The sequence below is a fragment of the Mercenaria mercenaria genome, chromosome 9 (genome assembly GCF_021730395.1).
Source record: "Mercenaria mercenaria strain notata chromosome 9, MADL_Memer_1, whole genome shotgun sequence".
In the NCBI taxonomy this organism is placed as follows: Eukaryota; Metazoa; Mollusca; class Bivalvia; order Venerida; family Veneridae; genus Mercenaria; species Mercenaria mercenaria.
In genome coordinates, this window is record NC_069369.1 from 51,578,953 (window position 1) to 51,603,254 (window position 24,302).

General features: G+C 34.4%; 4 non-coding genes across 4 annotated transcripts; 2 read left to right on the plus strand and 2 right to left on the minus strand.

Moving 5' to 3' along the window:
* Positions 1–1,359: 1,359 nt before the first annotated feature.
* On the plus strand, positions 1,360–1,430 carry Trnag-gcc (transfer RNA glycine (anticodon GCC)). Its single transcript has one exon. It is a non-coding gene; the product is annotated as a tRNA-Gly (tRNA).
* Positions 1,431–13,356: 11,926 nt separating this feature from the next.
* Trnag-gcc (transfer RNA glycine (anticodon GCC)) lies at positions 13,357–13,427 on the minus strand. The gene has a single exon. It is a non-coding gene; the product is annotated as a tRNA-Gly (tRNA).
* A 1,215-nt stretch (positions 13,428–14,642) lies between these two features.
* Positions 14,643–14,713, plus strand: Trnag-gcc (transfer RNA glycine (anticodon GCC)). Its single transcript has one exon. It is a non-coding gene; the product is annotated as a tRNA-Gly (tRNA).
* An 8,879-nt stretch (positions 14,714–23,592) lies between these two features.
* Positions 23,593–23,663, minus strand: Trnag-gcc (transfer RNA glycine (anticodon GCC)). The gene has a single exon. It is a non-coding gene; the product is annotated as a tRNA-Gly (tRNA).
* Positions 23,664–24,302: the final 639 nt, after the last annotated feature.

Consider the following 24,302-nt stretch of genomic DNA (forward strand, 5'->3'; position numbering starts at 1 on the left):
AGTTGGGGTAAACCTTTGGAACGGAGCAGACTTTAGAAACGCAAGGTTGCAGAAACAAAACAAACATTTTTATATTTGCACCTGGCGACTCATTTTCGTTAAAACCATCTGTAAAGAATCAATAACAGGTGTTGTTTATTTGCTATCAAAAACATTTCTCATTATCCTTAATTTCTGCTTTTCTGATAATACAGACGATAATCAAGAATATTAACACCTGTAAATTTGTTTGGATGTTGTGTGGAATGGGTGGAAGCATAACCTGTGAAATGACAACTTTTCAGGCATTTAAGATAACGCTTCATCTCTAGGACAATACCGGTATTTCAGAGTTCATAGTTTGATCTTGTGCATACGAAGGCTAATGGTAAAAAAGAACCTGCTATTTACGCATATGTTCAGAGGTAAGACACATTTTAGACAAGATGATTTCATTAATTTTACAACGCTCGAAACCAGTCATTGAAGATTGAACGATTCTCATCTTATTCTCATAGGTATTACAACTTATTACTTGTAGAAAAAAATTCTATCCGAACGTGCAGAACTACCTTAGGAGACAGTAAACAGTTCTCAGCTGTTAGCACAAAATTCAGGTCTCGTAAACAGAAAACTAGAAATAGGAGATGTATTGCAGATGGTTTGTAACGATAGACATACAGTGATGTTAATTTTGCAATATCTTTATTTCAGGTGTGTGGTTACAGACTTTTGTGTGAGGTTTTGAAAGTTGGGTAGGCGACTCTAGGCCGAGAAGCTCAGAAAACTGTTTACTGCCTCCTTAAAGAACAATCCGATGTTGTTTTTAAATTTACTTTGTAACATAGTGTAACTGCTGATTCAGAGGCGGTTCAATCTGTTTTATTGTAACATAGCTGAAGCTCATATTCTAAGCATGTTTCAGATTTGGAAGAAGGTTAAATGTTGACAAGTTCATTCTTAAGGAAATTTGAAAAAAGAAAGCTAACTTTGTATTATCATGATGATCATAATACAATTGTTTTTATTATTAGAATATGAGAATAATGAATTAACAGTCATAACAATTTAGCAACTAGAAATATATTCATTCGATACACATGTCATCACTATATTTTGTTCGGGCTATTAAGTGTGTGCTCCATGATAATGGCTTTTTGAGAATTCAGAGAACAACAATTACCATTATTATACTCTTTTAATTACGAAAAATAAACAAAGGTTATCTCACGATCATTAATACTGCAACAAAAACATCGATTTGGTGGTTTATAAAAATGACAAATGACATGGCTCGGAGGCAAACACGCCATAAAATGTCAATCATCTGCAAAACTATAATGAAAAAAAACCTGGCATTTACGACACGATAATGTAAGAGCATCGGTGGTTCAGTGGTAGAATGCTCGCCTGCCACGCGGGCGGCCCGGGTTCGATTCCCGGCCGATGCATTTTTTTTATTTAAGAAATAATGTATAGAAAAAAAGGTGTTATAACGTTATTAATATAGAGACCGTACCAGAGCTCTTCGCGTATTTCGATTTTTTAAAATATAGTGTTTTTTTACAAATGCACCGGTTATGATTAAAAATGTAAACAACGGACTCTATCTACGAATCATTGGAATGAATGACTGACAGTCGATCCTAGTCATAATAATGATTGACAGTGAATGCTAATTACTTTTTGTGTTGCAAAAAGCTATTTAGTTTGTAACAGTTACTGTAATTTCCTATCAATTGAAATCCTCTCGAAACTGGTAAAATGACTGCTTAAATTTGGACAAAGCCTGCTGTGTTTGCCGTTCGCCAGCTGCTAAAAGGGCAAATATTAAATATTCAGTATAATTTATATTTCACTGGTACTACCAGTTATCATTAAGTTCATACTCTAAGAAACACGTTCGAGAAATTTGAGCAGTTTTGACCGAATAAATTGTTGGCAAAATTAGATTATGTTTTTTCTTTCCTGTAACACGAAAATTGCCGTTAGGTAACAAATCGAATACGCCGATAATCCGGAGTACACGGAACATGTTATTGTCACAAAATTGTTCCAGTTCACGTAATGTAGTCGAGAAGAGAATAGGGGTACACCTAAACTACCTAGCTATAGCTACTGCTGTTATAGGGAAGTGGTAGAGTGTCTGCCTTGGGTGTGAGATGTCCTGGGTTCGAGTCCCGGTCAGAGCTTAAATATTTGCACTCTGCTACATCATGTTTTTGCAGTTATCAGACTTTTCCAGATGTTCTATATTTTTAGCGAACAGTATCATGGATCATTATTTAGCAATCCAGATCACAGCTGAATGTTTAATCAAATGCACCCAAATAGTAAATATTCAATAGTTTATGTCCCTTTGATGTTTCTGCTCTCCATATTCAAGAAGAGTTACATTTCCTTGATCACAAACTTTTCTTTTTTCTTATTTATTTTTGAGAAATATATGTACATTGGCCTTCATTTCCAACATTTTTAACTTCATACCTATTAGGTACTTTCTCTAATTAATATACGAAAAGAGGTTATACGTCTGCGGAATAATTTCACGAGGGCTTAGCCCGAGTGAATTATTCTGGCGATGTATGACCGATATGTTTGTATTAATTTATTATAAGTAAAACACGGCATTTCTATTATACACTATTTCGATTCTAATATGCTCTTTATCTAATACAGTAGAAAAATATAGTACCGCTCTTTCTTGATCGCAACAAAAACATTGACGTAATCGCATGTTAACGTGACGTTATTTAAGCGTAAGTGTGTTTTAACAGAAACAAGTACAATGTACATTAAAATATTATGATAATTTAACAGAAAGAAATTGACAAGTGAAAGAGGAAATGCCCCGGGATGGGGATTGAATAATACGGAAAATAAATGAATACCTGCTCATCTAGGTTCATCCTCCTGTTGAGGGTTGTGAAATCGAGACGAAAACCGCTGCGTTCCACGTTCATACGTAAATTATTTTGTATGTGAAATGTCCGTTTTTTGGCACCTTATTCACTGTACCGCCTCTCATCAGTCCAATGACACACTAAAGGCTTAGTGTCGTTGAAAAGTGCACGTTCCAAGCTACTATCAAATACCTTCCTTTTATAGTTTCACCAATCACAAGGCCCAGGAGAAGCGCGTGCGTGTATAAAAATTGAACTGAAAGAGGAAAGGCCCCAGGATGGGGTTTAATACGGGGTATAACAATTTACAAGCACATATGAAATTTAACAGAAGAAAAATGACAACTGAAAGAGGAAAGACCCCGGGATGGGGTTTAATACGGAAAACAAATAAGTACGTGGTCATCTAGATCCATCCTTCTGTTGATTGCAAACAAAAACAAATTTAATATGTATTATATACAATAAAATATGCTAACAATAAACTAAAACTAGCTCGTACGCACAAGCCTTCGGAATCTTTGATACTAGTATGCCTCGTCTACGAAGTAAATCCAATTCTTGAGATAGTTTGGTACACCATCACTTCATATGGAATAGATTATTTATAGAGTATAAACATTTTGATAATTTTAGTTGGATAAATGTACACTTAAGAAGTGTTTTGCTGTGCCATATACTTTTCATTTATAATTAAAACTCCCCTAAAATAGTAAAATATATAAGTCGATTTAGGGTTCACGAATGTATGAACAGTTTACGTCAATGTACTGTCTCTTTACCAATGTAAACATAATCTAAAATAAATCAATGCGAATGGCATGATATATTCCCGCCATGTTCGGTTTGTTCATAATAACTTTGTAGGTGCATTGGAATGTCATTTATACTGATATGGTGACCTAGGCTAGATTATTTATTTCAGTGTAAGATAAATGTGTCTTCATTGATTCATCAGATATGATAATGCGTTTGATGTGTTTGTAGCATCGAATGTTGCAGAAACAGAACACATGCGAATATCTAACGTTGGTGGGTTAACTACCCTTTAATTTACATATGAGCGTAGAACGTAGTGCTTTTTGACATTATTTTCGAACACTCAGTATTTACCTTCAACCAACAGGATGGACCTAGATGACAAGTACATATTTATTTTCCGTAATAAAGCCCATCCCGAGGCCTTACCTCTTTCAGTTGTCAATTATCTTCTGTTAAATTTCATATGTGTCTGTAAATTTTTATACCCGCGGCCTTGTGATTTGCGAAACTATGAAAGGAATGTACCACAGAGTAGCTTGGCACATGCACTTTTCAACGACACTAAGCCTATTGAAATGTGGCATTGAACCGATGAGCAACAGTACACTGAATAAAACGCATTTCACATAAACAATTATAAACATATGAGCATATGAACATGAATGAAAGCGCGTGGACATTTTTTGCTAATGGGGAATCAATTTTTGGCATTTTCTAACAATTTGAAAATACCTGTTCTTTAGCACGATATGTCAGCTTTTCATCTACAGAAACATATTTGAATTCGGAATAAATACAAATTCAACAGGGGTCCGTAACAGAGGTAGGGTACATAGAGATTTTTGGAACTTCATCAAATCGCTTAAAACAGTCCTTTTTGATGTTGTCTGAAAGTGTCAGTATATGCCTCGGATGTAAGATATTTCCGTATTTGAGAGCTGCAGACCAAGACATTCCAGAAATAATTTCAAAATGAATTTCGTGTAACAAATGTTGATTCTACGGAAGCGTGAGAGGGCCATCAGACGCTAATAAATACGTTTTATTACGTTACAGGTTCGGAAAAGCCCGCCCGCTTAGCTCAATAGGGAGAGCGCAGTTATACGGATCTCGGGGTCGCAAATAAAGACACTGTCTTTTGAACTGTGAAATTGAACCGATGAGCAATTCACATACAAAATTTCCCATACATACGCGCTTCTCCTGGGCCGTGTGATTGGCGAAACTATAAAAGGAAGGATTCATATAATTGCTTGGAACGTGCAATTTTCAACGACAATAAGCCTTTTGAAATGTGACATTGAAACGATCAGAAACAATACACTGAATAAAATAATGCACGTATACAACCGTCACGTCCCTAAAACCGGCATAAGCGGAACGCTATCATACTTGGGCATTTCTCGTACTGTATGTACTAAAAAGACCTAATAATATGACGCCACCGCATAAGTATTTAAAGGTTTTTGTTTAGATACATAATAGAATCTATAAGAAGATCCAGTAGATACCTGCAATAGCCTTGTTTAATGTGGTTCTTTGCAAATGTGTTTACGTATCACACATGCATTTTTTAGTATACATAGTATTAGACCATTAACTGCAATAACAACACATGAAATGAAACGGTCATGTTCCAATGGGACAAGACTTTTAATAATTATGTTTGTATTTTTCCACGATGAAGCAAATTGATATTACGAACATCAAAACCTGCATTTACAAACTTACGATGCCTGCCTTGCCTTATACACATGATCTTGTACATGATATCAAACGCATTATCATATCGTATGAATCAATGAAGACACATTTATCTTACACTTATTACACTTATATACTTATTTGTTTTATTATTATTATTATTATACCAGATTTATATAGCGCCCTTTTCATGATAAACACGTTCAAAGGCGCTTTACAGCAACTGCAGCCACAGAGGGCGCGAAATCATCCTCTATTAGTACAGACACAGAGCGATCTGACCAGAGGGACAGAGTGAGATAAAGCCCCCAGAACAGACAGAGAGAACTTTTCAGATACAGACGTGTTTTCCGTATTAAACCCAATCCCGGGGCCTTTCCTCTTTCAGTTGTCAATTCGCTTCTGTTTAAACCCTCAGCATTTGCTTGCAATCAACGAAAGGATGGACCTTGATGACCAAGTACCTATTGACTTTCCGCAATAAACTCCATCCCGGGGTCTTCCCCTTTCAGTTGTTAACTTTCTTCTGTTAAATTTCATATATGCTTGTAAATTGTTACACCCGCACGGGCTTCTCCTGGGCCTTATAATTGGCGAAACTATAAAAGGAAGGTATCATATAGTAGCTTGGCACATACACTTTTCAACGACACTACGCCTTTAGTGTGTGACATTAAACCGTTGAGCAACAGAACACTGAATAAAATGAAAAAAGAACAAACCGGACATTTCACATACAAAACTATATGCATATGAATGTAGAACGTATGCTTTCGACATCATTTCATAACCCTAAATGTTTGCTAAGGATGTATCTAGACTACCAAGTACTTATTTATTTCCGTATTAAACCGCAACCCGGGGCCTTTCCTCATTCAGTTCAATTTTTATACACGCACAATATTGGCCTTGTGATTGGTGAAACTATAATAGGAAGGTATATGATAGTAACTTGGAACATGCACTTTTCAACGACACTAAGCCTTTAGTGTGGCATTGGACTGATGAGAGGCGGTACAGTGAATAACGTGCCAAAAACGGACATTTCACATACAAAATAATATACATATGAACGTGGAACGTAGCAGTTTTCGACACGATGTCACAACCCTCAATTTTTGCTTGCAAACAATGGAAGGATGAACCTAGATGACCTAGAAGTACATATTTATTTTCCGTATCAATTAAAGCCAATCCCGGGGCCTTTCCTATTTCAGTTGACAATTTCTTTCTGTTAAATGTATCTTATCTATTTTAGGTATCTGATTCTAGCTTAGCACATGCACTTTTCAACGACACCAAGCCTTTTGAAATGTGACCTTGAGCCGATGAGCAGCAGGACACTAAATAAAATTCAAAAGAACGGAAATTACACATACATAATTATACATGTATATAATTGCAGCACAAGTATACATTTACAATTGATGAAATTATAGGAATATTTTTGCCAATACCAGTAAACGACCCTTCCCTTGAAAAGTTGGGTATGACATAGAATAAATTATGTTAACTTATTATTTTACGTATTTAATAATGAAAATCATAGTAAGTCTTACAAACAAGATTTAAAAGAAATAAGTGTGACTGAAACTGACGACAAATGTACTTATAAAAAAGCTAGTTTAAAGTTGGACATGATGCTGATATTTGTATGTAGTAGTTCTAGTATTTCGGAAGAATCTGTTTCCGCAGAAGCTTGGTTAAGGGCAAGGGTCATCCACTGTTATTCAGCTTAGATAATTTGTGTTATCAACATTAGATTTGATAAAAGTAACAACATTTTACTGCTAGCTTGCTGAAAAAGATAAGAATTGTTAATGATATATGTACGACCGAAGAAGTTAAGAAATTGCTTCCGTCCGAAATATCTTAGATCCGAATAAATAGTAAGGTGTCATTTAAAGGATGAAGAGTTCTGGTTTGACTCAAATGTTGGATTCTTTGTTAATACACTGAAAAAAAATAATGTAGCATTTCCGAATGTATAACCACAATCACATTTCAAGTCATGTATAAATCGTTTTCCAGATAATTACATCTCTTTTTTCACCTTGCGTGTAACACAGAGGACATTCATTTACCAAAATTTGTTTGGAGATTTTGGGTGCTTTGAAAATGTCTTTTAATCTAAATTCAAATTTTAGATGTATGCCTAATTAATCAGTAGATGAGGATATAAATCAGTAACCAAAACATTAAAATATTCGAGCTGTTGTTACATAATTAGCCTCTCCTTTCCCAAAGGTTGTACATGTATGTTATCTCTTCTACACCAGAAGGAAATATATTTGCCATGAATTCAGGAAGTACACCTTTTTAGCTTTATAAACTGCAATGAGCTTTTAAATGTTCCATCTCTCTTCAAAAGATACCGATCCTATTTCTTCAAGAAGATCTTGTCTCGAGACAGATCTTGTCAATCCTGTAACGGATTCGTATTGAATATTTTCTAAGAATTGTTTATCTTGTAAAGTGCATGCATCCAAAACGACAGATGTGTATTCTAAACCAGGTCTCATACATGAAATATAAATTTAATTTAGAGAGATCTTCTTAGCTCGAATTTTAGCTTGATATTTAGCTAGTTCACATTCGTGTCATAACAGGTAAATTAGGTTACATTTGAAGAAAGTTCCATGATGACTCTAACATGTGCTACTACAGGTTCTTCCTTTAAAGAATTACAACAACAAAATATTAACGTTTAACGTTTTAGGTCACTGTGACCATTCGGTCACTGTGACCCGTCGGTCACTAACCATTTGGTCAATTTACCCAAAATAAAATAGAGAAAAGTGGAAACTAACCTATTTTGACTTTTTTGGTAACTTTTTTGGGTCACTTTCTCCGGAAAATTATAAAAGTGCCCGATTTTGGCCATTAGCAATCACTTCAGCTCAAGCTTTCAGACCTAAAACCACGTTTGGCTTGTTTAAACAGATTTTAACTAAAATGAACACTAAGCTGAACTTAGATGTAAGAAAGTCGCTCTGCAATCAGAATTCATAGTAATTAAAAGCTATAGGTCTATAAACGCCCTTTTGATATAACATTTAGTAACATTTTTACAAGTTTTACTTGCACAGATGCATTTACCTATTCATTAGTTATTTAAAGTAAAGTAAATTAATGGATTTGTCTTAAGTACTGAGAATATAAGTTGCTATATCTTATAGAGGGTTTTTTGTTGCTAAACATTGTCTTTATATCCACATCAATATTTACAACTTATGGAACGCCGGATCAGTCATAAATAGATGTGTAGATAAAAGGAGATGTGTATTGAATCTTGCATTTTTGTACCTGTAAGAGAGCGCAGTATTGTTTTGTAAAACATTTTAAAGTTCATTGTAACTCGCTTCGCTAACTGTAACTTATGGAAAGCCGGAACGGTCTTAATCTTATTTGATAAGTTTGTACTTATACTGACATAATTTAACCATCAGTAGCTCGATGAATACATTTATTATCAAGCAGAATTTGTGATTATATTTGTTATCAGTGAGATGTTTTTGTTTAACGTGTTGACTTCACTTGTATTTTCTGGAGTATGAAGAAACTTCATTAACTGTTATCCCGAGTCTTATATAGTCTCTCTGGTTTAGTTGGTTTTATGGTACACTGAATCAACTTGGCTATACCCTATTTGCCTCTTCGACTACTTGAGTAAAGTTTCAGTACGCCTAGCCTACCCATCTCCGCAACACCCCTGAGTCGTAACAATATTGAGTGTATGATTTCCTACTCCATCTTCACATGTTAAGATTTCCTAAGAAGATATAGCTCTGTCTAAAATATGTCTTGTTTCAAGAATTATGTTTAAAGTATTATAACGTTTGAATTACAACTGTTGATGGTTACTTCGACGCGTACTGAGTACCTACTGTAATTGTTTTCTCAAATTTGGACTGATGCATAGCTAAACAAGGGCAGATCCAGCGTCTGATTATAATGTCGTAAAACTGTTAATACAATTACATTTAAAGCAGCATGCCTCCAGATCGTTCGACAACAACAAAAATTAATTTTTTTTAGATATCTTGAAATAAATACTATATTTCTTAAGAAGGCTTTAAAACTGAATTACTGACAAACTTTATGTTACGAAACACATGAGAATTTGCTGTTTTTACTACTTTTTACGATGAAAATCGAAACGCGTTTGTCACGCTTTTACTCCAGGTAAACTGTCTCGATTATAAATATCTATATTTGGAAGTTATTATTCACTACTTCAGCTATAGCGCTATTGGTTACGACGACGGGAAAATGTCTTTATTACCGCGGCGGTCCGGGGTTCGATTCCCGGCGCGGTCATATTTTTTCTTGATTTGGAACTTTTAAAAAAAAAATTAGAAACAAAAATTCATATTCTAATGTTCATAATATGACCAAACTTCAATTTGAAAGAAAGATTATTTTTTAGCCAAATCTGGAGGCATGCTGCTTTAAAATGTCATAGTTAGAAAACAATGATGATGTCAGATTATACAATATATTTATATTAATTATCAAGAAATTCGTCTTACCAGCTTTCTTAACAGCATGGTTGCATTTTATAATATTACCTTTAGCTTTTTGCATTGTTTTTGTTAATGAATCTATTCAAACACTGATTCATTCGAACTGATCTTATTTATTAACAAGACATCCAGACAGCCTGTGTTACTCACTTAATCTTTTTTATTCTGACTGCTGCAACTTATGATTACGCTTGCTGTCTAATTCCATGAGCTTCTGACCTGTGTACGCACACGGTCAAAATACCAGAACATGCAGGGTTTAAAGCATTGGCCGCCCATTAAAGAGACAGAACCTCTTCTCCTACACTACGGTGCAGCAGGAAGTCCACTTATTTTCAATCAGGCGAGCCTATGTGTAGATAATCCCTATAGCATGTGTTACATGTTATTACTTAATTAGATATTTGGTATCAAATAATTTGTGATAAAATCCATGCCATGAATTCCCATTCCAATACTACGACTTTATGTTTTCCGCAGTAGTGTACTATGACAAGTCTATATCTGCATGTAGTTCTCGTGTGGCTATCATTGTGTAACATTATCGCATTCGCATTAACCGTTAATAAATAGGCTATAGTATTTATTTTTAACCATCGGTATTCAAGAAATACTTGAAGTATTAAAGACCCACCACGACCTAGTGACCTACTTTTTCCTCCCTCATGAACTTGGTGCAAATAATTCTGGTAACACTTGTATAATACAGCTATTCTACAAGATGACAGGTGGACAATTTAGGCCCTGTTTTCACAACTTTATCTGCAAACTTATTTAGCCATTCTCTTCTCAGTATAGTTTTATAAACATAGAATAATAATCTTACACTGTAGAAACAAAGTGTGGTCTAAACTTACCTTAATACATGAAGTACCGTGCATACTACTAAATTAATTTAATAATATATTTAGACATTAAACACATTATCTTAGCCTTATATATGTCACTGTCAGTTTGTAACTAGATACTTGTTATTTCTCATTTTCTCCATGCAAAAAATGTATACTTACCATCATGGAAATACAAAAGAATACAGTTATTTTGATGTGCGTCTTTAAAGTAACTTGACAAACAGCCACTACTGACCTTGACATTTTATAGGGAAACAATACAAGTATATAACTCTCAAAATATACTAAGTATTTAAAATTGAACCTCAAACAAGAGCTGTCACTATTAGTGACAAACGCCCCCGAAGTGTGATCAAGAATGCTACAGTTGTCTGCGCAAAATATGCCAGAATAGTTTAGGTAAGAATCATTTTGTGACCAGATAAAAAAAAGTTCTCCAAAGGTAACATTGACCTTGGAGCTAGGGGTCTGGGTCTTGATCACGACACACCAACTCATTATAGGGAATAATTGTGACAAGTAATTTTAACACCCCTTGATGAATGGCAGAGTTATTGACCGGACAAGAAACAAGATCGCGCTGTTTGAAATTTTACAAATGATTATATGAAAATTCGGCCGTTTTATAGAATTTTGCCTACATTTTTGTCGATATGTTATTAAAATCATTATAGAATTCATATTGTATTATTTTTCAAGGAGTGTTGAAACAATGTTAACCTTTGACTTCTAAGTGTGACCTTGACATTAAAGCTAGGGGTCTTCGTCTTGCGTCTGACACGTCATCTCAATATAAGGAACGTTTATGCCAAGTAATTTTGAAATCTCTTCACCGATGGAAGAGTTATGGAACGGACAAAAAACAGACCATGTTAACATTTAACCTCTAAATGTGACCTTGACGTTAGAGTTAGGGGTCTAGTTGTTGTGCTTGATACGTTTTCTCGTTATGGGGAATATTTATGCCAAGTAATTTCGAAATCTTGATGAATGGCAGAGCTACGAACCGTACATAGAACAGATCCTATTAACCTCTGACTTGACTTCTAAGTGTGAACTTGATCTTGGGGCTAGGGGTCTGGGTCTTGCACATGACAAATTGTCTTATTATGATAAACATTTATGCCAAGTTGTTTAAAAATCCCTTCATGGATGACAGAGTTATATACGGGAAACGAAAAAAGATCCTTTTAACCTTTGACTTCTAAGAATGACATTGACCTTGGAGCTAGGGTCTTGCGCATGACACATTGTCTGATTATGGTTAACAATTATGCCAAGATATTTCAAAATCCTTTCATGCATGGATGGCAGAGTTATGGACCGGACACAAAAACAGACCCTCTTAACATTTGACCTCTAAGTGTGACCTTGCCTTAGAGCTAGGGGCCTTGGTCTTGCCCATGACACGTCGTCTCATCATGATAAACATTTATGGTAAGTAATTATTTCAAAATTCCTTGATGAATGGCAAAGTTACGAACCGGACACGAAACAGACCCTATTAACGTTTGACTTCTAAGTGTGACCTTAACCTTGGAGCTAGAGATCTGGGTCTTACGCATGAAACGTTGTCTCATAAAGGTAAATATTTATGCCAAGCTATTTTAAAATCCCTTCATGGATGGCAGCGTTACAGCCCGGACAGGAATTTACAAGGTTACGGCCGGACGGTCGGACAGTGCGATTTTTATATGCCCACCTTCGGGGGAATAAAAATCAGTGTAAATAAAAAGTTATTTGCTAAAACATCGTTTAAGGATGTAAGGGAGTTATTAATAAATAGATAAAAACCTAAAATTATTGAAATCTTTTTGTTAAAATTCACGAAATAGATATATGCTTAATAACTTAATGATAACATAATATATTAAGTCACATTAGCTCTTGTGGATTTAATTTTGCACTAGTCAGTAGTGTACATGTATTTACAACTATGTTTTGCACGTGTAATGTCACGGATCAGAGGAGTAGGTAGACTGGCTGTACTCATCACTATAACCCGGCGCTGAGGTAACAAACTGTAGGGAATCTAAAGTGGTAGTATATTCATGGCATGCGAAACATGAAAGGGACTTTGTAGTGTCGTATCATTGCGCGCGGGATGGTATGATGCAACTCTGCGACGCGGGGGACAGTAAAATATGACGTGCAATATTTGGTTATGCTACGCACAAATGTGCGATATGATGCGAGTCATTTGATGCACCGCGGTAAAAGATGTTGCAAGTACGAATACGAATTCAACACTATACTGTACTGAATTCGTTTCATCTTCCCGGTCACTTTACCGTGAGATACAAAAAGACTACAGTATGTAAAAGGTTATCGGTTACACACGTGGTACTGATAAGGTTATTTTAAGTGAACTGGAGTATGTTAAAGACGCTCTCAGAATCATATAATATTAGATTACATTTTGTGTACACTAAGCTCATCCTAATCCATAATTTAATCGTAGCAATATAAACAATTAGAAGAACGCAAGTTTATTAGCAAGAAATAATTAAATGTACCTGACAGGCTTAATTGAAACCACATATCAAAATTGCACAGGTGGATATTGATACATGCTGTATTTTGTATCAAGGAAACAGCAGTTTGCAAGAAAAGAATATAATAATAAAAAAATGCATCGGCCGGGAATCGAACCCGGGCCGCCCGCGTGGCAGGCGAGCATTCTACCACTGAACCACCGATGCTCTTACTGATGTCTTATAATGTCATTTTTATATCATTCTAATTTTTGCAGATGACTTACATTGTATGACTTTTTTGCCTCCGAACCATGTCATTTGTCATTTTTATAAATCACCAAATATATGTTTTTTGTTGGAGTATTAATGATTGTGAGGTAACTTTTGTTTATTTTCCGTAATTAAAGGGTCTAATAACGGTAATTCTTGTTCTCTGAATTCTCTTAAATACGGTTTCCAAAGGACATTATCACGGGGCACAGAGTCCTATCAACATATATAGTGATGACATGTGTACCGAATGAATAGATTTCTTGTTACTTAATTATGTAATTGTTAATTCAATATTCTCATTCTAATAATAAAAACAATTTTATTATGAAAATATAAAGTCAGCATTTTTTTTTCAAATCTTCTCAAGAATGAACCTATTAGCGTTAGGGACAACAGTGACTGTCACAATTTAACCGTCTTCCAATTATAAAACAAATTACTAGTTGGATAAAGAGATTAAGCTATTTTATGATAAAAAAGAGTAAACAGCTTCAACAGTTACATTATTATAGACTGTCACCATCGTACTGTCGCGCTTCGCCATCGTACTGTCGCGCTTTGCCATCGTACCTTCGTGTTATCACCATCGTACTGTCACGCTTCGCCATCGTACCGTCGCAGGGAGCAGGTGCTGGCCCTAACGGAACACCGTAAAAACAACTCGAATCACATTTTATTGCTTATAAACCACCCATACAACACAGCTGTATGAACAGTAAACCAATGCTATTTGTATTCCTCCGTCACGTCTGTTCAATCAAGGTCTTGGAAAAATCAAGCGAGTTTGGTTTAAACATAATTATTCAAGACGCACATAACATCCATACAATACAAATATCAAGATATTCAAGTGGATTGACTTGAAAGCTGCTAGAGCTTATAGTAATTCTCTCCACTAAATACTAAGTGACTTTAAGAACAAATACTTGGATAGACCATGATTAAGACGGGTTTGGGTCGCGAAAGATAACATTAATGCTATATGAAAAACAAACAAATGGATCCTGTTCGTATACGTTGGTTTATTTTCGCTTCAGTAACATTTCCGTACTTTTGATCTATGACAGTTTACATGTTTGAACATTCCTAACACGGCTACAAACTAGATATACCTTACGAATGTCATAATTCATATAGATCTATGTTTAATAGACGGTAAAAGTAACTGCATCGGTGGTTCAGTGGTAGAATGCTCGCCTGCCACGCGGGCGGCCCGGGTTCGATTCCCGGCCGATGCAATTTTTACACACCTTTTATATTAAATATGTAGCCTGTAAAATGAAATCTTTTGAATGCACTTTGTAACAAATAAAGTGAAAAACTAATTTTGTTGGAGAACAGTATCATAATAATGAAAAAAGGCCATGTTTTACTTCATATATAATGCTTATAAAAGGAAGGTAATATGACTTTATAATTAACGCGAAATTACCCGTATTGCAATATGACATACCGGGATAAACTAAAGTATTGTTTGCAGCTGTAGTGTTTAAAACAGTTATTATAATACATACATTTGTTTATCACCCAACATAAATGTTTCACTGTCTTGAATGCCCTACATTTTTGCTTGCAATCAACAGAAGGATCGACCTAGATGACTATGTACTTATTTATTTTCCATATTAAACCCCATCCAGGGGCCTTTCCTCTTTCAGTTGTCAATTTTCTTCTTAGCGGTTAAACCTGAATGTAAAGATGTTTCTTAAGCTAATTTTATTAATATTTATCCTTTAGAAGTGAGGCCCTAGATAAATTAGTGTTTATCGCAGAGCATTAAATACATTTTGTACGTTATCATCAAAATGTTGATTAAAGAAAACTGAATGTACAACGACATTGGTCTGTTAATTGCTTTTCACTTCAAAAGTTACGAATCTATTATTGTATATAAAATGAACGATATGCAATCCAATAGCGTACTTCCATTTTCAACCATGAACAGGCGTTATTAGTTAAAATCCGGACATCATTCATAATGGGCCCGTGCAATTGTTTCATTTCATAAAGTAATAGCGAGCTTGTTCAAAAGCACAATCATATTCTACATAAAAGCGTAGAATCGATATTTCTCTTTTACACATATTTATTTACTCTGCACGGAATCACATGGAGGGACACGGTAATAAGTGCCGATATGATGGTGTAACATAGCCATCATTTGTGACGTGCCCTTTTTCGTTGTAACGCAACCCGCCCCCAACGGAGTGAGGGCAGTGTGTTCACTTATACTCCATTACAATTTATGTTGCAACTTTCTCCGATGTTTATTATGTTCTTTGAAGAACGCTTCATTTCACCTTTTTCCAACGGTATGTTGAAATAATAAGTGAAAGAAAGCGTTTCTATTTCGTCATAACTTTGAAAAATATCTATTGTAACTAAAGAGCCTTTATATCTTAGTTTAAAACCCTTTGAAAAGAAAGAAAGCCATTTTGATTTTTTTTAACTCATAGACCTACGTCTTATACATAGTAACCTCCAAAAAGTCTTTCATCAGGGCAAAAGGCAGACCGGTAACCCTCAACCGTCTTGATTGTTATCTTGTATGAAAAGGAACAATTGTACGAACGACGTATGAATGATGTTAGGATATTTAACTAAAAAAGCATGTAACTATGTTTATGTTTAAAAATAAAAGTATACTATTGAATTGCATAACAAAGCGTTCGTTTTATGGGTGATAATAAATCAGTAACTTATGAAATGAAAAGAAGGTCGTTGCACATTCTGTTTTGTTTAATTAACATTTAGATAGAAACGTATTTAATGATCTGCGACAAATACTAATTTATCTAGGGGCTCACTTTTAAAGACTAATTAATGCTGGAACAAATGAGTTATTTAGCTTAAGAAATATTTAACGTTCAAGTTTTAGCTATAACTTAAATTATTACAATTGAATTATGTATTTCTGTGTTTATACAAAATGTTTTTGTCATCAGCCAGGTAGGGAACAGGAAACAATCAAAAAACTTTAACGTGGCGCGATACTTTTGTAATCTGGTGGCAATGTTTAACTGTAAATATATATGCTGCCATGCATGCATATACACGATTGTAAAACGTTAATAAGTCTTTGCAGAGGGGAATAGCATTCATTACAAAATCCAGAGTGAAGGTGAAGCTGGTAAGACGAATTTCTTGGTAATGCATATGCTGTAATACGGATATACATAAATTGTATAACCTGACATCATCGTTGTAAATGTTATTTTATTAACAATTTTACAACATTATAATTAGACGTTGGATCTGCCCTTCATGCCTTGTTTAGCGATGCATTAGTTCAAATTTGAGAAAACCGTAACAGTAGGTACTCAGTACGCGTCGAAGTAAGCATAAATAGCTGTAATTCAAACATTATAATACTTTAAACATAATTCTTGAAACAAGACATATTATAGACAGAGCTATATATTCTTAGGAAATCTTAACATGTGAAGATGGAGCAGGAGATCATACACTCGATATTATATGAACTCTTGAATAGATGTCTTACATTAAAAAAAGAAATGCACCTTATTTGACATTTTCAACTTGGCAAGGTTTCATGTCATGATAGAAATTCATACATATTTCTTTCGAATACTACTGTTACATGCAGCCCCTTTACTACTGAGGTAAGCCTGTGGGTCTTTAAAAACTATAATGTTTCTGTACATCTCAATATAGCGCTATATATTTTGTAGCTGTATTGATTGATTTATTTATTTCAGTATATAAGATATAATTATGGTATGGTACAACACAAATTAAGAATTTCAAATATCACATTATACAATGACTAGGAGTTAAAACATATTGAAAGACAATTAAGAATCATTACTAACATAAAATACCAACAATTGCTAAAAAATGTACCAGGACTTGTATTCATATACCCAGGATGACACAAAAAATGTAAATGTGTAACCCCTTATTTCCATTGTGGTCCTGGAATTTTTTGTAAGTTTTTTTAAGGAAGAACCTGTAGTAGCACATATTACAGTCATCATGGAACTTTACGCAGCGATGTGTACGTTATTCGCCTGGGACATGAAACTTTGCCAAGTTGAAAATGTCAAAGTAGGTGCATTTGTTTACAATCGTCAGATCATCATAATTATATAATTTATGAATTAACCGGTAAATACATTGCATGTTGCCAGGGCATTCGAATAAATACTTTATTATACATCGGAAACATTTTTGCAAATGTGACCTACTTTACCTGTTAATAAACGTATGTGAACTAGCTAAAATTCAATCTAACATTCGAGCTAAGATGATATCTCTAGATTAAATTTATATTTCATGTATGAGATCTGCATTAGAATACGCATCTGTCGTTTTGATGCATGTACTTCACAAGATAAAAATTTCTTAGAAAAATTTCAATATGAAGCCATTACAGGATTGGCAAGATCTCGAAACAAGATCTACTTGAAGAAATAGGATCTGTCTCGATAAAAGATCTAATCGGTTTCTTTCGAAGAGAGACGGAACATTTAAAAGCTCATTGCAGTTTATAAAGCTAACTTAAAAAAGTGTACTTCCTGAATTCATGGCAAATATATTTTCTTCTGTTATAGAAGAGATAACACACAACCTTTGAGAAAGGAGGCTAATTATGTAACAACAGCTCGAATGATTTAAGATTTTAGTTACTAATTCATATCCTCATCTACTGATTAATTAGACATAAATCTAAAATATCTGAATGAAGATTAAAAGACATTTTCAAAGCACCCAAAATCCCCAAACAAATTTTGGTGAAAGATTATATGCCCTCTGTGTTACACGCAAGGTGAAAAAAAAACAGATATAATTATCTGAAAAACGATTGAGACATAACTTGAAATGTGACTGTGGTTATACCATTGGAAATGCTGCATTATTTTTTCTAGTGTAACAATGAATCCAACATTTAATCTTTGCAGAGGAGAATAGCATCCATTACAAAACCCAGAGTGAAGGTGAAGAAACATTATTTTTAGAACTTCTTCAAAAACAGACAAAGTTTGTTACTTCTGTAACTATTGACAATGACAAAGTTTGTTTTGAAGATTAACAGTTTAGATACATAAGATATTAATTAGCTTTAAAGTCCAGTTTTAATTAGCAAGAATAGTCCACATCATTTCCTGGTCAAATTAAAACCAAATCAGTATCTATTCCAAAACTAACACAGAAACCAAACTGATTTTAGTATATCCAAAGAATATAAATCCACGCTTTAAGGATAAAGTGTAAATCTATCAAATGTCAGATGTCCAAACTGGTAATATGATGTTATTTGGGAATACAGGAAAGGTTTTCAATAAGATCTTGCTTAGATTCTACCCTATCCTTAGACAGCTTCCTACTTAAAGCATCATGGAAGATTTTCATATATCATTAAGAATAAAAATAAAGTTCTGGAAAGATCCGGATTTTAAAAATAATGCCAACTCCCTATTTATCATCAGTGTCATGGAACCTTCTGGTAAACTATAGAATATAAATAACTAATTGAAATACATGATGTCTCAGAACTAGGACAGGCTTTAAAGTAAACAATGAGTCATCAATATAAAATGTTTCTTAGAGCAACATTCGATACAGCAAACACGCTTCTTATTGCAATATTCTATGCTATAAACACGTATCTTACAACAGTATTCGATGCTACAAACCTGCTTCTTACAGCAATTTTTGATACTAAAATCATGCTATTTTTACTGTACTATTTGCTGATCCGCCTCTTGCTGCAAAATTCGATACTACAAACCCGCTTCTTACAGCAATATTTGATGCTACAAACACACTGCTTACTGCAACATTTGATGCAACAAACACGCTTCTTACAGCAACACTCGATATTTCATACACGCTTCTTACTAAATATTTGATCCTACAAACCTGCTTCTTATTGAACATTCGATACTTCATACACGATTCTTCTGGCAACATTCAATGCTACAAAGACACTTCTTACTTAACGTTGAATTTCGTTCTACAAACACACATCTTACTGAACATTCGATGCTATAAACACACCTCTAACTGAACATTCGATGCTACAGTCACATATCTTACTAAACATTCATTGCTTCAAACATTCTTCTTACAGGAATATTTGATGCTACAATTAAGTTTTAATGAACTTTCGATGCATCATACGCGCTCCTAACAAATTTGTTCGATGCTACAACACACTTCTACAGCAACATTCGATGTTACAAACACGCTTCCTACTGAACATTTGATGGTATCGCCACGCTTATTACTGAGCATTCAATGCTACAAACACACCTTTTACTGCAACGTTTGATGCAATAACACGCTTCTTACTGAATATTCGGCGCTAACTACACGCTTATTTCGATGCTACAAACACGCTTCTTGCTGCAACATTCGATGCTAAAATGCAACAACAATACCATTTGCAACACGCTTTTTAGTGCAATATTCGATGCTACAAAATCTATTTCTTACCGAACATTCGATGCTACAAACACGCTTCTCACAGCAACAATCGATGCTACAAACACGTTTCTTACTGCAATAATTGATGCTACAGACACGCATCTTACAGCAACATTCGACGCTACAAACACCCTCATAACAGCAACATTCTATGCTACAGACATACATTTTACTGAAACATTCGATGCCTAAAACATGCGTATTACGGCAACATTTAAGTAAACAGTTTACTGAGTATAGCTGTCTAAATGTTATTTTAAAAATTCGTGCATATTCAATTAAATGCAGTGATTTCATAATTTTGAACGGTCGAAGTTGTTGGTAAAACATAAACAAGTTATTCGTCAGCTCCATTGCTTCAAATTTTATTAAAATTATATCGATATTCGGTCCATACCTGGCTGAAAAATCTATATAGAGTAAGTTGATATTTATGTTTTGTTTACCATGAACTTGATTCTATCGCTAGCGCAATTGGTAAAGCGTAATGATAACAAACCGTGAGGTGCGAGTTCAAGCCCAGATTACGACCGTAGTTTTTCTTTAGTATACGTTATTTTTATTTTAATTTAATCAAGAATCTTAGAAGACTCTTTATAAAAACCCATTTTATATATTTTGATAATAATGTCTGAATTATTTTTTATTATTGTTTCTAAATTTTTAATCGTCACTATATTTGTAACGTGTTAAAGCCATTACACGATAACTAAGACTAACAGGCAAGTATTTTTGACCAGCTAAAACATCATTAACTATTCGATTCAAGAACTGTACAATTTGCTCGTGCAATGTTTATTGAAACAAACGATTAATGTTTTTTTTTAAATGTGAACTTACCAAGGCTCGAACCTCGAAAAGCAAGTTAGTCAAGCCAACGCCATATCCTTTGTGCCATGCATTCATATACAGCCATCGATACCTTATTCCGCTTATATGTTCCTACCCTTTTTTGGCGAATCAAATGTCCTGAATAAATTAGGCACTGCTCGAAAAACGTGATCGACCTATACCGATGCTAGATAATCAAGAATAAATGAAAATGACAATAGGCGGGTGGCTTACTGTACTGAATTACGTTTCGGAATTTTAACTTTTGCAGATTTTACAATTATAAAAGAATTGTATTGACTAAAGCACATGTAGGACTTTTTATCGCTTTTTTTGTTAGTTGCTGGTAGCTGAACCGAAAGAGATGGGCATGGCCTGTCTCTTCCCTGATGTTGATACTACTTTCACGGCTAGGAAGGAACTTATGTGTACTGGCGGAATGGAGATAGGATATGGAGTCAAATGACTTAGAAATGTCTAAATGTGCAATAAAACATTACCGTTAGAATTTGTATTCTATCAGCAAGTATATGTGTTTTGTTTTGTTATGTTCAAATTTTATATTAAAAGGTTACGGCATAATCAACATAAAGAATTGGGAAAGGTGTTTTATAATAAATATAGAAACTTAATACACTAAAACAAGAAATACCTTATTTAATACCTCCAGAACCCCATCAGTCAGTATTGTTAGAAAAAAATATATGCAGTATAATAGTAAGTTATAAAACATTTTAAAAAGCTGCAAAATACTGAAATCGGTATTTATGTTAAATAATTGTTTAGAGATATCAAATGTACTAGAAGAGAAACAGATTTCAGCTTATAATATGAAATAATGTCGGTATATTATCGAATATAAAAAGACTGGAATTTTACCACAAGGTCGGCTTTAGGACAAATTTTAAGATATTGTTTTGTAAAACTGACCCAGAATCTATATTTATAACAGGTCAAACTTATAAACTGATAATCTTATTAACATTTTTCAATGTACGTACTCGTGTTTCCTTAAACGGCCCACATTTGGCTGCATGGCATCAAATTTTGATACGCCGCTCCAAATCACACAACACGGTTTCAGTATGCATTAGATGGCGCCAAGCTTTAATGAATCATTTCATTTTACACTGCACGAACTTGTGATGCGTTAAACGTCTTCATACTGGACTGCATTGCATCAAGTTTTTATACACCGCCCTTAATTACACAAAGCGGTTTCAATATGCATTAGACGGCGTCAAGCTGTAATAAATCATTTCACTTTACACTGCACGTACTCATGTTGTTCAAAATACCATGCGTTGAATGCAAATATATTGGACGGGTGGAATTTTAGACTAGACGGCGTTGAAATGCACTGCACTGACAGATTTGTTTAGGAATGAATTGTATATTTACTAGTTTTGGCGGTTACCGCCGCCCATAGATTTTTTCTCCTTTTTTTTTTTTTTGCTAATGAGTAGTCAATTTTCATTTTTAGAAAACATATTTGAACTCGGAATAAACACAAATCCAACAGGTGTCCATAACAGAGGTATGGTACATAGAGATTTTTAGAACTCGTCAGATAGCTCAAATGGTTTTATTTTATGTTGTCTGAACGTGTCAGTATATTCCTCGGATGTAAGATATTTCCGTATTTGAGAGCTGCAGACCTACACATTTCAGAAATAATTTCAAAATGAATTTCGTGTAACAAATGTTGATTCTACGTACTAAGCGTGAAAGGGCCATCAGACGCTTATACGTTTTATTACGTTACAGGTGCGGGAAACTTACGGGAAAGCCCGCCCGCTCAGGTCAATAGAGAGAGTGCAGTTCTACTGATCTCGGGGTCGTAAGTTCGAGCTCTGCGTGAGGCTCGCTTGTTCCCCGTGACGATTTGATAAAAGACATCATGTCTAAAATCATTTATCCTCCACCTCTGATTCCTGTAGGGAAGTTTGCAGTTACTTGCGGAGAACAGGTGTGTACAGGTACAGAATCTAGGAACACTGATTAGGTTAACTGCCAGCCGTAACATAAATAAAATACTGTTGAAAAAACGGCGTTAAACCCAAAACAAACAAACAAATGACATTTGACTTATTGAACCGATGAGCAATTTACATACAAACTTTTATATACATACGTGCTTTTCCTGGGCCGTGTGATTGGCGAAACTATAAAAGGAAGGCATCACATAATAGCTTGGAACATGCACTTTTTAACGACACTAAGCCTTTTGAAATGCGACATTGAACCAATAGGCAACTGTGCAGTGAATAAAATGAAAAACAAAAAACCGGACATTTGTTATAATATACTATTAGCTCATTTGCATGTGAAATTTGTACTAATTCTATCCTAATGATATGCTGTATACGATTAGTTGTTTGATATAGTAGTTTGTTACCCTGTTTTTTGTGTGTGTTTTTTTCGTTTCGATATACTGTACTGAATTCAATCGTTTCGGTCACTTTACCGTGATCGAGATACAAAACGTTACAGTATGTAAAAGGTTACATTGGTAGTTGTAGAGGTTTGACACGTGGTACTGATAAGGTTATTTTAATTGAACTGGATTATGTTAAAGACGCTTCCAGTATCATATAATATTAGATTACATTTTGTGTACACAAAGCTCCTCCAATTATAAAGATTTAATCAAGGCAATATAAACAATTAGTAGAATGTGTTAAACACCAGGCAAGTTTATTAGCAAGAAATAATTAAATATACTTGACTGGCTTAATTGTATGCAAGTATCAAAGTGCACGGGTGGACATTGGTCCATACTGTATTTTGTATCAAGAAAATAGAAATTTGCAAGAATATGATATTATAATAAAAATGCATCGGCCGGGAATCGAACCCGGGCCGCCCGCGTGGCAGGCGAGCATTCTACCACTGAACCACCGATGCTCTTACATTATGTCGTCTTAAATGTCATTTTCATTTCATTCTCGTTTATGTTTATGATTGACATTTTATGACTTTTTTGCCCCCGAGCAATGTCATGTCAATTTTATTAACCACCAAATTGATGTTTTGGTTGGAGTATTAATGATCGTGAGATAAGTTTGTTTACTTTTCGTTAGTGTAATTATAGATTATAGTACAAAAAAATGTATTACTAATTGTTGTTTTCTGAATTCTCTTAAACACGGTTTCAAAAGGCCATTTTTATGGGGCAGATAAAAACATAATTATAGTAATGGGATATGTATCGAATGAATAGATTTCTATTTACTAAATTGTTATATTTGATAACTCATTACTTTCATATTCTGATAATAAAAGAAAATATTAGATCTATATCAATCGACATGATAATACAAAGTTAGCATCTTTTCAAAATTTAACAAGAACGAATACAACTGTCTTCCAATTATGAAACATAACTACTAGTTGGAAAATGAGATTCAACTATTTGACGATAAAACAGAACAAACAGCTTCAGCATTTACATTTTTTTACAAAGTAAATTCACAGTTAAGAAACGTCAATTTCACTTTATATATCAATGCTAATCATTGTAAATTTCTGTAGCACACGCTCTTG